The sequence below is a fragment of the Moschus berezovskii genome, chromosome 10 (genome assembly GCF_049115385.1).
Source record: "Moschus berezovskii isolate FMDL1 chromosome 10, NW_MosBer_1.0, whole genome shotgun sequence".
In the NCBI taxonomy this organism is placed as follows: Eukaryota; Metazoa; Chordata; class Mammalia; order Artiodactyla; family Moschidae; genus Moschus; species Moschus berezovskii.
Window position 1 is genome coordinate 84,763,732 of NC_142469.1, and position 16,220 is coordinate 84,779,951.

Here is a 16,220-nt window from a genome sequence, read left to right on the forward strand (position 1 = left end):
ACTAAAAATGGTGAGAAGTGTTTCAGTAAAGGCAGGCTCTTGGAGAGTTGGATTCATCTTTATGCATTAGTTGTACATATTTTAGACTTATTAAAGAAGATTTATGATAATCAACATCACTTTCTCAATGTTGGCATCTGACAAAATTGAGAAATTGAAATGCAAAATTGTATTAATATATATAAACTTAAACAAATAAATGGGATATAATATTACATGATGTGATATATGATTATGCTATGAATTGGACATAACATTATATAATATTATCATGATATTTGAAATAATATTTTTTCAAACTTAAACTTCCCATAAGTTTTTTTTTTTTTTAACATTTGAGAGCATAGTTTTTAGACCCTTTTCAGAATACTGGCATGTCAAGATTGAGTGACAATGAATTAGGGTTCAATGGATCTTTATGTATACTTCATGGCTGTCCAGATGGAAGGTTCCCAAATAGGGTAACAACAATGGGTACTCCTTCTACCTCTGACTAAAGGGAGACTCCTTCTCCATGGGAGCAGAGAAGTTACCATGAAATGGTAGTTTTCTGACTTGGCCTCTATCAGTTCCCAACTTTCCAAGTGATGACTAGAGAAATGTGTTGTGTATTAAAGCTACATTTATTAGACTTGCAACAGCAAAGGGAAAATGCCACCTTGACAGAATCTTAGTGATGTCTCAGAAAAGGGAAGATGAGAATACTTCTAATCTCCAGAATGTGGACTGACTGATTTTAAGGTCTTTTAAAGCAGGGAACTAGTTGGGAGAGACAATATTTATAATAGTTTTGGTTTGCTGAGCCCAGAGAGGCAAAGATCTTGAAGCACATTGTGAACAAAGTGTTAGTTGTAATAAGTAATTGGTTGTTAAGGCTTTTGAAGCAAGCAACTAAGTTCAGTTCAGTTGCTCAGTTATGTCTGACTCTTTGCGACCCCATGGACTGCAGCATGCCAGGCTTCCCTGTCTATCACCAACTCACAGAGCTTGCTGAAACTCATGTCCAAAGAGTTGGTGATGCCATCCTACCATCTCATCCTCTGTCATCCCCTTCTCCTCCTGCCTTCAATCTTGCCCAGCATCAAGGTCTTACCAGTGAGTCAGTTCTTTGCATCAGGTGGCCAAAGTATTGGAGCTTCAGCTTCAGCATCAGTTCTTCCAATGAATATTCAGACTGATTTCCTTTAGGATTGGCAGGTTTTATCTCCTTGCAGTCCAAAGGACTCTCAAGAGTCTTCTCCAACACTGCAGTTCAAAAGCATCAATTTTTCAGTGCTCAGCTTTCTTTATGGTCCAACTCTCACATCCATACCTGACTACTGGAAAAACCATAGCTTTGACTAGACGGACCTTTGTTGGCAAAGTAATGTCTGCTTTTTAACATGCTGTCTAGGTTGGTCATACCTTTTCTTCAAAGGAGCAAGAATCTTTTAATGTCATGGCTGCAGTCCCCATCTGCAGTGATTTTGGAGCTCAAGAAAATAAAGACTGTCACTGTTTCCATTGTTTCCCTGTCTATTTGCCATGAAGTGATGGGACTGGATGCCACGATCTTCATTTTTTGAATGCTGAGTTTTAAGTCAGCTTTTTCACTCTCCTTTTTCACATTCACCAAGAGGTTCTTCACTTCTTCTTTACTTTTCTGCCATAAGGGTGCTGTCATCTGCATATCTGAGGTATTGATATTTCTTCTGGAAATCTTGATTTCAGCTTGTGCTTCATCCAGCATGGAATTTCACATGATGTACTCTGAAAATAAGTTAAATAAGCAGGGTGACAATATACAGCCACCTTTGCTTGTTCTCGGTATTCTGAGATAAGAACCTATGCCCAATGATGCAGGTAGTGTTTAACTTAAGGGGAAAGTTGATTTTAGTTTGGTTTACATAATGGTTATTCCTTGCTCTAAGCTGGAAGACAAGTGATTATCATGTGGGGACATGATCACTCCCAATATATACATTAAGCACCACTGCTTAATGTATAGAATTTCTGATGGTACCTGTTCCTGCCTTTGTATTTGCCAGGCTTTCTTGTTCTTTATGTGGGAATATTATTTGTTGAATTGTTTGCCAGACACTTTCTGCATAGTAGTATTTAAGGCTTTGGAGATCACATATCTGAGGATTATTTATCATCATTTGTAGCACATTTCTCAGAGAAGGCAATGGCATCCCACTCCAGTACTCTTGCCTGGAAAATCCCATGGACGGAGGAGCCTGGTTGACTGCAGTCCATGGGGTTGCTACGAGTTGTACACAACTGAGTGACTTCACTTTCACTTTTCCCTTTCATGCATTGGAGAAGGAAATGGCACCCCCCTCCAGTGTTCTTGCCTGGAGAATCCCAGCGATGGTGGAGCCTGGTGGGCTGCCGTCTTGGGGTCACACAGAGTCGGACAAGACTAAAGCAACTTGGCAGCAACAGCAGCAGCAATAGCACATTTCTAGGCCAAAAGCCAAGAGTTTCCATTTTAGAACAAAGAGATTCCTTTTTTAATCCAAAGAATCTGTGGAATCAAATAAGGGATATTGTTTCATGATTTTGTTGTTTCTGACATTTATTAGTAGTATATCAATACTTGCAAGATACATATGGCATATAAATGTACCGTAGTGAGCTCAGTAGTGTCCAAATGTTTGTGACCCCCATGGACTATTAGCCCACTAGGCTCCTCTGTCTGTGGAATTTTCTAGACAAGAATACTGGAATGAGTTACCATTTCCTTCCCCAGGGGATCCCCCTCACCCAGGGATCAAACCCATATCTCCTGTGTCTCCCGCATTGGATTCTTTGCCATTGAGCCATCTGGAAAGCCCTGTAAATGCAGTACTCTTTCCTTAAGGAAGCACTTATTCCATTTTGACAGCCCAGTTTTCAAGAGTCCCTGTTTTGATCCACTACTGTGAAATTTTCACGATCCTCTTAGAGTTTATGGTAAGTAGAATAAAAGCTCTCATATATGCCCATCTCCTATTACCTGGAACCTCCGAATATGCTTGTCATGTGGCAGGGGAGAACTAAGGTTGCAGGAGAAATTAAGGTGACTAATCAACTGACTCTAAGATGAGGAATTTTTTCTTGGATTATCCAGGTGAGCCCCATATAATGACAAGGGTTGTTATAAGTGAAAGAATGAAACAGGAGAGTCAGAGAAGGAGTTGTGACAATGGAAGCAGTGGTCAGAGTGATGACATGGTTGACTTTGAAAATAGCAGGCCATGAGTCAATGACTACAGGCAGCCTCTAGAGTTGGAAAAAGCCAGGAGACAGATTTTCCTCTAGAGACTTCAGAAGGATTGCATCCCTGCTTTGATTTCATCCTAGTATTATACATTTTGGACTTTTGACCTTCAGACGATAATTCGCTTGTGTTGTTCTAAGACACTAAGTTGGTAGTATTTGTTATGGAGACAATATGAAACTAATACTGCCTTATTGACATAGTTCAATTCACCTGCTGTATTCTGAACCATAATATGTATAATTTTTCTCATTTTTTAGGTCCCTTGAAAAACATGAAATAAAGGAGATTTGAGACAGAAGAAAGCAGTCCAAATTTCCGTTCAATGACTAAAGTTCTTTTAGACTTAATTCAAGGCTCAGCTTTTGTCTTTGAGCTAAACTATGTCCAAATCCCTTCTCTCAAGATGGGAAATTGGCAGGCAAGTGAGACTCAGGGATATCAGGGCTACACTGAAGGGAGGTATCAGTTTACAAAGATAACACAGACCCTTGCCCAGTTTGTAGGTAAGATGCAAGAAAATTCTGTGTTTCAAATCCAATGCGAGAAGACCACACAATGAAGTTTTCAGTCAAAATATCTCTGTGCGGTTTTAAAATATTTTGGTACCATTCATTAAACATGTGATCCAATTATAGAAAAGAGTTCATCAGGTAGATCTGAAGACAAGGAGTTTAGAGTATAGCGAAAGTGGTATGCTGTTTTGCTAAGGTATGTAAAAGTGAGATAGGGTTTCCCTGTTGGCTCAGCTGTAAAGAATCTGCCTGCAATGCAGGAGATGGAGGAGACATGAGTTTGATCTCTGGATCAGGAAGAACCCTGGTGGGGGAAATGGAAACCCACTCTAGTAATCTTGCCTGGGGAATCCCATAGACAGAGGAACCTGATGGGCTACAGTCCATAGGGTTGCAAAGAGTTGGACACGACTGAGCACGCACACATGTAAAAGTGAGACAGCATCCAAATATACAGGCTCTGTCCCCTCTTTAGTGTCTAACCCCTTTAAAAGTTCTATAGGTGGTGATTTCTGTGAAACTTCCTTTTTTAGATTTGACTTAAGAGAGGATTTTATATGTCTATCTTTCTAGTGTATATATTGTTTTTTATCTAGAAGTTGCTTAGAAGTGACTAAAGAAATCAACAGATTCAGTTTACAAGTTACTCTTATAAAAGGGAACTGGATGACATCTAGGAAAATGAGCACAAACCCTACAGTCATTTAAGTTGTGTGTTTTTACCAAATCATAAGCAAATTATAGCCAGGCATTGAATTTATATTAATACTAATGAGTGACTAAGAATGTCAAAGGCAGTGTTAAGCAGGGAATCTTTTTATAAATATCTCAGTTAAGAGGTAGCAAGGGTCTGTTAGAAATCCAGAGTCTTATAACAGCTAAGAGGAAAGAAAAATTACTGTGAAAATAAAAAACTGAGCGTGCAGATTGAAGTGTGACAGTCATGGTTCTTGTTTGTTGGTCTTACATAGGAGCTGTTAACAGTTATCTTTACAGAAGAGTTTTGAGTGGAAGCTTTCTCTTCCTAACTGTCTGCTTGTTTTCAGACCATTGTAAAGAATTTTTCTAGATTGAACATGACTCAAAGAAGATGTTTGTGTTTTTTATTGAGAAATGTGAATCTAAGGAACAACAGCCTAGAGTCTAATACCTTAGTCATGAACAACATCTAATATGGTCTTGTCAAATAAAGAAAATTTTCTTGGCATGGAAATTTTACATTTTCAGTTGACTGTTAAATTTATGTTCCTCTTTTTCATTTACAAATATTTGAATAACCATTACTGTAACTTTTAATGTATATGTGTAGCAATACATATAACAATGAAAGAGGTGAAGTTAAGTTTTTAATCTTATCTTTCCAATATGATTAACTTAATTACCTGTACATAATCAGCATGTATATATCATTCTAATGCTACCATTTCAATAAACTAGAACAGGCCTCTTAAAGAACAAAGTGTATTTATTGTCTTATATACACATTCCTGTTTCTCTGTAATCATATTAATTACAACCTTTAACTAAAGGAGCTAGCTTTTCTTTAGTGAATAATTTCTAGAAAAAATTAGACGGTAGTACATCAAGAATTAGCTAGCTATTTTCTTCCCTATAATCACATTTTATACAGTTTTAATATATTTCAATATGACAAAATAAATATATGAACAATGGCATTTAAGGAATTTGTATACCCTTTTAATATATACTCAGTCCATATATAAAATAAGAAAAAAGGATTGATTTAAAACAATATTTAATGACCAAAGCATGTAGTATTTTTTCTGATTTAAAACTTATCACCAGCACAACTTTGTAAAGCAATTATCCTCCAATTAAAAAAAAAGAACTTGTCTATCTATAAAAATGTATTTTATTAATTACAACTTAATATTAAGCTAATGTCTTAAAGTTGACTATAAGTCTGGAAATTTTGAATTAAGTGAACACATTACATACTTGTGTTTATAGCGTGATTAAGAATACATAAAATTAAAAAGGTCTCTATTAGTTTCATTTAGGTAAACATATTTTGGTATATATTTGTACTCTTAAACTGTTTGTAAAAATAATTTAATTGACTCATGGAAGAATAATATTTTCTGAAAGTTTAAAATATAATAAACTCAAATCATGTATTAATTAAAATATTGTGCTTGCAGTACTGATTTTGGTAGTGATATTATGAAGGCTGAAATGGTTTTAGGAAACACAACAGACATGGGTTCAATCCCTGTGTCAGGAAGATCGCCTGGAGAAGGAAATGGCCACTTGCTCCAGTGTTCTTGCCTGGGGAATCCTGTGAACGAGGAGCCTGGTGGGCCGCAGTCACAGAGAGTCAAACACGATGAGAGGCAGAGCACACAAAGAGAACTGTTTCAGGCTAAAATTAGTCATTCTAATTTATCTAAGTGATCATCTATTCGGGCTTCCCTGGTGGCTCAGACAGGAAAGAATCTTCTTGCAATACGGGAGACTGGGTTCGATCCCTAGGTTGGGAAGATCCCCTGGAGAAGGGAATGGCAACCCACTCCAGTATTTTTGGCTAGAGAATTTCATGGACAGAGGAGCCTGGCAGGCTACGGTCCATGGGGTCGCGAAGAGCTAGGCATGACTGAGAGACTAACACAATCATCTTTTTATGTTTTATGTACTTAAAAGTACAAATTAACCCTGTATTTATGTAACAGAAAAATCAATTAAGATTGTGAACCCATGTCAAAAGTTCTAAATGCCTAGCTTATCTTTTTATCCAACAAGAGCATAATCCAAACTCACAGGTTCTTATTACTTACAGTTTTGGCAGGTTGAAAAAACACTTAAAAAATTTCTTGAGTATTTATGTGGATTAGATATTCCTAGAATGTGTACAGAAAAATAAAACAATTATTTTTTGGTCAATCAATCCCTAAAGTTAGCCCAAAAATCAGAAAAAGGAGTTGGAAAGGAAAAAAGAAAGAAATGAGAAACTGCATGTTTCAGACCAATATTAAATTATCACTGCAAAAGACAAATTTGTCCTTTGCAAACAGAGAGGAAGTCTTAGCTTCAGGAAAATATATTTTTATACATACACACATGTATACTCATATATTACATGAGTATAGAGAGAAAGAGAAAAATATAGTTAATTTAAACAGTAACTCAAATTCTATCCAGCTGTGTGCTTTTTAATTGTACTTCAAACTTTGAAGGCTGGTCATATCAGAGAGAGTTTTAGACAAGAGATCTCTCTTTGAGACAGACGAGTCAGAAAACCTATAATCTATTTGTTTTAATGCCTCTCTAAAATGAACATTCATGTTCATGCCAAACATTTCCCAAAGGCCACTGAAGTGTCATATTATCCTGGGTGGAATTAGGTTGAAAAGACACGCATGTAAGTTAGCATGTGAAAGAGGTCCTTTTAATCGGTATAAGCCAGAAAGAGGTTACAATTCCTATTTTGTATCTTTAGACCTTTCCAAAGGTGACTTTTTAAATGCTGGGCACTCAGGGCAGACAAAACTAAATGGAAACAAGTACTTTTAATGGAAGTACTTTCTTTAAATGGAAACAAGTACTTTTATGTTCCACTGGGAATTAAACCCAGGATTTTCTGTGTGTCAAGCATGCGTGATGACAACACCATAGAACCTGAAGATCCAGCTTTGAGAATCAAAGAGCCTCAGGGGAATATACTTCTCCAGGTATTTGTATAAGGGATGAAGGCGTGTTATTGGTTGCCTATGGGACCTCCAGGTTTGTCAACTGTCGACTTCTTTAAAGTCTACTGGAAATACCTACTGATCAAGGAAAACTAGGTGAGGAAGAGGACCCCCTTGGGTATATCTTAACAGTGTTTCAGAAGGGGGAAGACAGGGTAGGCTATCAAACAAGATTTCAGGGCCTGGACTGGGAAAGTTTTCAGTCAGGTCCTATATATGTCAAGTCAGGTCTTGTACATAGAGTTGGGATTGGCGAGAGTATATTACATGATAGTTTTGGACTGATGGGCTTAGAGAAGCCAGGGCCTGGAAGTTATTCTCCACAAACAAGCTGTTAGTTTTAAATTGGCTATTTAGTTGGTTCACATTCTTATCCACAGGAAACAAGTACCTTTGGTGCAAGCAGCAAAGTTGAATTCGTTTTGCTTTCAAAAGTATCATTTCCTGTAAGAGCAAAAAATTATGTTTCCTTATGTTGCCAATTTTTCATTCCCTACTCCTCCCCCATCACTCCAGCTCCAGAAGAACTTGTTTCAGGTTTCTAGAGACTAGGACTGCAAAATGATTTCAATTAAAGTGTTGTAGAACTGGGCTATTGTAAGGGGGAGAAGGCAATGGCAATCCACTCCAGTACTCTTGCCTGGAAAATCCCATGGATGGAGGAGCCTGATAGGCTGCAGTCCATGGGGTCGCTAGGAGTCGGACACGACTGAGCGACTTCACTTTCACTTTTCACTTTCATGCATTGGAGAAGGAAATGGCAACCCACTCCAGTGTTCTTGCCTGGAGAATCCCAGGGATGGGGGAGCCTGGTGGGCTGCCGTCTATGGGGTCACACAGAGTCGGACACAACTGAAGCGACTTAGCAGCAGCAGCAGCTATTGTAAGGACTCAGACCTCAAAATGCCCTATTTGGAAGGCCAGTAATAAGCTTTATCCCACTGCTCTCCAATTAAATTAGCCATATTTGTTAGTGTATGTTGATTGACATACATACAACTTTATGATGGACTGTTTTGCATTTGATAATAATTTTCATGTACATCTGTGTTTTATAAACACATTACGTGTGTGTGCATGCTTAGTCACTTCAGTCATGTCCAACTCTTTGCAACCCCATTGACTACAGCCTGCCCACCTCCTCTGTCCGTGGAATTTTCCAGGCAAGAATACTGGAATGGGTTGCCTTTTCTTATTCCAGGGGAATCTTCTTGACCTAGGGATTGAACCCAACATCTCCTGCATTGGCAGGTGGATTCTTCACTACTGAGCCACCTGGGAAGTCAAACACGTTAATCCCATGACCAAATAGCAGGTCATCTTGAATTGACTCTTTAAGTTCTTTCGTACTTCTATCAAGCACATGGGCTGGGAGTCAATCCTGGAGATTAAGTTAGAGAAGAAATTAAGTGGTGACAATGATGATAAGTGTAGCATCAGTGTCAAAGTGGCAAATAATAAGGTCCGAAACTCATATCACTGCATCAGGAACTCACATCATCAGAAGCAATAGGAAGGCAGAATGATAAACCAAGAAAGGGGACAAACCCCTCACACTGCATGAAAACATCTTGATGCCCTGTTCAGGGCAACATCTAGAACTTAGCATACTTTAGGTCCTAAGGAAATTAAGTAGGTTTCTATATGTAATGGCTTTAGAGAGAAAAATAATTAACGATCACCAGTGGAAATTTAAGCCACTCTGGAGCTGTATCAAGAGAACAGAAAAACACGGAGCAAGTGAGTTCTAGCAGTAACATTTGTATTGTCTCAGAAATAGAGTACAGACTACCCATATTTCCTTGACTGAGCTCTCCAATGCCAGGTAGATGGATGCTAAAAAGACAAGGGTCACATTCACAGAAAAGAAAATGAACTGTTAAAACTCTAAAGGGATGTCAAGGGCACTACGATCATAATGCATTAAGAATGGATGAATCTGACCCATAAAAAAGCACCATGACAAAAACCTGAAAGTTGATTTAAGTTGCTCTTGAGCCTGGGAAGAGATAAGAAATTTAGAAACTACAGCATCTCCGTGGACTATTTTGAAAAAGGAAAATGACTTTTAAATTTGAATTTGGTCATTTGACCTTTTAGAAAAATTCTCTCAATTTATAAAATCACAAAGGAGATGGCTCCATAAAATTCTAATTACTTGCCATGTGCACCAATGCTTTCTGATAGAAATCACTAGCCCTAGAAATCGCAGGACCTATGACCAGGTGCTAGAAAATGGGTGGCTTTGTCGGTTTCAGGAGGCTTGTACTTGTGCAAATATTAACAGAGAATCAGGTTTGGATTACTTTCCTTGGATGGAAGAAACCACATGGTCCTCCAGGTGATTCCCTTCTCTGTTTGGGAACAGCAGCTGCTAATGGCACCAAGTCCTGAATATCTGTCTTTGAAGGAATGGAATCTTTAATGATCCTTTATTGGAAACTTTCTGGACTTTATTTTTTATAAGTGAACTTAGTGGCAGTTCTTCACAGCTTTCTGAAGGAAAAGAACCATTGAGTATCATTCTTAAACCTGTTAGTTTATCCCCTGGGGCTTCAGTGAATTCAAGGAAAAAACACTAGCCTGCAGTCAGTCAGCCTGGGGGCTGTAAAGTTGTCAGATCTCATAAGCTAGGCATAGTGTTTGGGTCTGGACTTGGATAGGAAAACTCAAAAGAAAAAAAAGTTCATGGAACACACATCTGTTATGCACCAGATGGCAGCTGTTATTTCATCTCCTGTGGAACTTTTTCCTATAATTCTTGTTACACTTCTTCTACTGCAGTACTTATGGGTTTTAAGGAAAAAAAAGCAAAATATTTTGGGAAAAAATGAGGTGAATGTAACATTAAAACCAAGGCTTTAATTGTTCCAAAACTCAGGATTTGCAGAGTTAAGGTTCCCACAGCAATCCTCCAACTGTGCAGCGTGCATTATAATAGGAGCCCTCATTACATAATCATCAAACCCCGGGTAATGTTACAGAGTGTTCAGCAGATAAAGGGCACAAAATAATGGAATGGAACTGCACTTTTTCTCTAATCTTAGATGTACAGAGAATATTATGTTACTGCATAAATATTACATGATCATGTAACAAAATATACTAATGAAATACATAGATGCAAAGCAAGAGTGCAAGGGTTGAGATTGCACTGGGAACAGTTAAATTGATTTTCTTATTCTTTGCTAATTCAAATTCAAACTTAATTTAGCATTTGTGTCTTTTTATGAGAATATAATATGTCATTGGAGACTTGACAGTTTCTAATGGTTTATAAAATGGTGCTTAGGGTCATTTAGACATACGACAATAATACTGTCTTTCATGTCCCAAATTTCTGTCCCTGACTGTAACTTAAGCATTTCATTATTGACCTAGAGGTTAATTTTTGTGCAACATATCTTCTACCTTGAGAGTAGAGTACATCGGTTCTTTATATTGAGGACAAAGATGTTGCCTTTTGGGTTTGGTGCATTTCTATTTGCTGGTGACAATATTTGTGTGCGAATTTGTCAGTCTATTCTGATAGACACACTCTACCAAATGATTTACATGGCACCTACTTGTATAAAGAGCTCCATTCTAGATTCTGATGTGATCAAAAGTAATTGTCATGGTCTTGCTTAAGAAATTAAGACCTTCAGTAACTGATGACTGTGTTAATTATATTCACTTTGAGTCAAGTTGTGTTGTGCACCCTAAAGCATAGCTTTGACAGTGCTGGCATATTACATCTTATTACATTTTTTTCTTTCATTTTACTAAAGCTCTATTTTATGCAAACATCTCTTGTGATTCTTACCACCAACATATGCTCCTTTTCTCCCACTTTCCTTTGATATTTTTATTTTTTAAAAACATTTTTATTAATGCTTTATTTTCTTAGAGCATTTTTAGGTTCAAAGAAAATTTGAGGGGAAGGTACAAATTTCCCAAAATACACCCTGTTCTCACACACTCACAGCCTACATAATTATCAACATCCTCCACTAGAGTGGTACATTTTTTTACAATTGATGAACCTCCATTAACACATCATTACCCAAAGTCCATAGTTTACATTCCAGTTCAGTTTTGGTGTTGTATGTTCTATGGTTATGAGCAAATGTATAACGATGTGTATCTATCGTTAGAGTGTCGTACAGAGTATTTCTGGTGCCAGAAATTTTTTGTGCTCTGCCTTTTCATCACTTGCTTCCCTCCCACGTCTTACTAACCCCTGGCAACCACTGATATGTTTCCTCTCTCCATAATTTTGCCTTTCTAGAATGTCATATAGTTGGAATCAGATGAGATGCTGTCTTTTCAGATTGCCTTTTTTCATTTAATAATATACATTTAAGATCCTTCCATGTCTTTTCATGGCTTGATAGTGCATTTCTTTTCAGTGTTGAATAATATTCCATTGTTTGGATGTACCATAGGACATCTGTGAAAGGCATCTTGGTTGTTTCTAAATTTTGCCAATTCTGAATAAAATCATGAACATCCATGTGCACATTTTTGTGTGGACATGCTTTTAACTCTTTTGGGTAAATCCATGTAAGAGTATGAATCCTGGATCGTATGGTAAGTGTACGTTTAGTTTTGTAGGAACCACCAACTATCGTCTAGCGTGTATATATACTATTTTGCATTCCCACCAGCAATGAGTGAGAGTTGCTGTTGCTCCACATCTTCACCACCATTTGGTATTATCAGTGTTCCTTTCCAGTTTGGGCCATTCTAATAAGTGTGTAGTAGAATCTCATTTTTGTTTTAATTTGCATTTCTCTGATGACATATGCTTATTTGCCATCTGCATATCTTCTTTAGTGAAGTGTTTGTTAATAACACTTGTGGCTCAGCTGGTAAAGAATCTGCCTACAATGCAGGAGACCTGGGTTTGATCCCTGGGTTTGGAAGGTCCCCTGGAGAAGGGAATGACCACCCACTCCAGTATTCTGGCCTGGAGAATTCCATGGACTGTATAGTCCATAGGGTCACAAAGAGTCGGACATGACTAAGTTACTTTCATCTATTTTTTAAATGGGTTGTTTTCTTATTTTTTTAAGTTTTTTGATTTTGGTATTAGTATAATGCTAGTCTCGTAGAATGTGGAGAAGGCAATGGCAATGCACTCCAGTACTTTTGCCTGGAAAATCCCGTGGACGGAGGAGCCTGGTAGGCTGCAGTCCATGGGGTCGCTATGAGTCAGACAGGACTGAGCAACTTCACTTTCACTTTTCACTCATGCATTGGAGAAGGAAATGGCAACCCACTCCAGTATTCTTGCCTGAAGAATCCCAGGGATGGGGGAGCCTGGTGGGCTGCCATCTATGGGGTCACACAGAGTCAGACAGGACTGAAGGACTTAGCAGCAGCAGCAGCAGCAGCAGTCTCATAGAAAATATTAGAAAATATTTTCTCTGAGATTGTAGAGAACTGATATTTTTTTTTCCTTAAATATTTGTTAGAGTTTGCCAGTGAACCTGTATAAATCTTGTAGTTTCTGTTTTAAAAGGTTATTAATTATTGATTCAGCTTCTTTAATAGATATAGGCCAACTCAGATTGTCTTTTTCCTTTTGTGTGAGTTTTGGCAAATTGTGTCTTTTTAGGAATTGGCCCATTACATCTAGAATGTTTGTGGGCATAGAGCTGTTCATTGTATTCCTTTATTATCCTTTATTGTTCAGTGGTTGATGATTGTTTTTTCTGTATCCTCTTTCTTTTGTTCTTAGATTGCCTAACTGGAGTCTTATCAATTTGATCTTTTCAAAGAACCAGTTTTTGGTTTTATTGATTTTTCTCTATTGATTTCCTGTATTTAACTGCATTGAGTTCTGTTCTAATTCTAATTATTTCTTTCTTCTGCCTACTTTGGACTTATTTTGCTCCTTTTTTTTCTGGTTTCATAAGATGACAATTTATATGATTGATTTTAGATCTTTTGTTCTAATGTATGCATTTGATTCCATAAATTTTCCTTTATTCACTGCCTTTGCTGTATCCCACATTTTTAATAAACTTCATTATTATTATTTTTTTCATTTAGTTCATACGGAAGACTCTTGAGAGTCCCTTGTACTGCAAGGAGATCCAACCAGTCCATTCTGAAGGAGATCAATCCTGGGTGTTCTTTGGAAGGACTGATGCTAAAGCTGAAACTGCAATACTTTGGCCACCTCATGCGATGAGTTGACTCACTGGAAAAGACTCTGATGCTGGGAAAGGTTGGGGGCTGGAGGAGAAGGGGACGACAGAGAATGAGATGGCCGGATGGCATCACCGACACTGTGGACATGAGTTTGAGTGAACTCCAGGAGTTGGTGATGGACAGGGAGGCCTGGCGTGCTGTGATTCATGGGGTCGCGGAGAGTCGGACATGACTGAATGACTGAACTGAACTGAAGTGAACATGCTCTTCATAGACATCATGGGGTATGTAGTCCTTTGTGTGAGGTTACTCTCAACCTTGTTATTGACATACTGTTTGTATCAATATTTTGTCAAGCAAAACAACCTTTATAGAATCAAAGAATATCATAACTGAAAGCAAAATTAAAAGATATCTAATTCCTTTTAGGGCTTCCCTGGTGGCTCAGAGGTTAAAGCATTTGCCTCCAATGCGGGAGACCCGGGTTTGATCCCTGGGTCGGGAAGATCCCCTGGAGAAGGAAATGGTAACCCACTCCAGTATTCTTTCCTGGAGAATCCCATGGACGGAGAAGCCTGGTAGGCTACAGTCCACAGGGTCGCAAAGAGTCGGACACGACTGAGTGACTGAACGGAACAGAATGGAATTCCTTTTAAAGAGGAGGAAATTGAGGCTCAGAGATGTTAGAGCTCTCCAAGTTCACATACGTGTTAGTGGCAAGGAGTGCTAAGAACAGATCTTCCCCTTTATGTGGTATATCTTCCTTGCATGTTAAGTTCTGTATGTTGGGCAGTGGTTGGTTATATGGTTACAGAATAAATTTGCTTTCAATTACATTCAGTGCTTAAGAAGTTAAACATATTTTGAAAAAGAAATAAACGAAAAAGCCTAGGTAGACATTAAGACATGAAAATGTAGACACAAAACTCTAGTAAAAAAAAAAAAAGAGAAATATTCTAAATAAACACTTTCATCACTGCATTAAATGATGCATCTTATTTAGTCAATTCCTTTTACTTAAAACTGTAATTTGACCTTAAAATTTTTTGTTTTTCATTTGTTTTTAAAATATCCCTTAGATTTTATTTACATTATTAAAAAAAAAGTTTTTTTGAGGTTCTTGGTGAAATCACAACTTGTTACAGATAATTGTTGTTTCTTTATTCTACATCCCATGAGGTTAATTTTGTAATTCAATTGTCAAATAATGTACACTTAGTGAAAACTATCTTTTTCTCATCAGTACCATAGAAATATGTGCTTATTAAGAATGATGTAAATATACAAATTTGAAATACCCAAATAATTTTAAAATAAGAAAAATTGTCTCTAAATATTGTGAGAAAAAAAATTAGTGAAGTACCCATAGTTGTTGATAAAATGTAGAATATTCCCTACCTACTATGGGTTTTTGCTTAAATATATCTTAACATGAATTTGCATTTTCCTTGGTGATGACAGTCGACTATATATCTCCAACAAGGAAACAATAGAACAGGGAGTAACTGGAGGAATGGAAAACACCAATAGGACCAAAATTTACTGCAGTAATTCTCAATGGAATCAATCATTAGACATCTGAGAAAAAGTATTAATATATATAGCACAAAACAAGTGTGAAATAATACATTAATTAGATAGGAATAAAGCAGTATTATAGTTGAGAAGATAGTTGCAAAGATCTGAATTAACATATTATCATGGAGAATTAGAATACCGTGGGCAAAACTGAAAAATCATGAAAAAAATAAAAGGAGATACACATTGTGAAGCAATAAATGAAACAGCTACACAAAAAAGCGCCCCATGGTAGGTAGTTAAATGTATTCTAAGTTAGTGAAAGTATTAGTTGCTCAGTCATGTCCGATTCTTTCCGACCCCATGGACTATAACCTGCCAGGTTTCTCTTTCTATGGAATTCTCTAGGCAAGAATACTGGAGTGGGTATCCATTCTCTTCTCCAGGGGATCTTCCCGATGCAGGGGATTGGGTATCCTGCATTGAAGACGATTCTTTACCATCTGAGCCACCAGGAAACAAATAGTTTCCAAAGTGTTTCAATCTGCATCACAATATCTTTATTTTAGGCATACTGCAGAGCCAGCCTTTACTTTTACTTGGCGTTAATTCTCCTCCTATAATATTACTTAGTCTTTTGCAATGTTTGAACGTTGCCTTGGTATAACCAGAGTTAAAGAAACCAAAAGGGCTATTGGAAGACTTTCCCAGTGCAATTTTTCTCTTAAGATATGCAGTGTTCATTTTATGGTATGAAAGCAGTCTCCCAGAGACTTTGAAGGCTTGGTGTTCACAATGGTCTACAGCAGGGATCAGCAAGCTATGGCCTATAGACTAGCTGTTTCTTTTCACAAATAAAGTTTCATCAGGACACAGTCATGCTCATTTGCTTACTTCCTGTCTATGGCTGCTTTCTAGATACAAAGTCAGAGTTGAGTAGTTGTGACAGAGTCCTTAGGGTCTGGAAGACTCAACTGTTTATTCTTTACTATTAAGTAAAATTTAAGAAAAGATTCCCTGACCCATGATGTAGAGAGGCACTTTCCTATAAATAGAACTCTTTGTGATGATAGAAATATTCTGTACTTGTGCTAT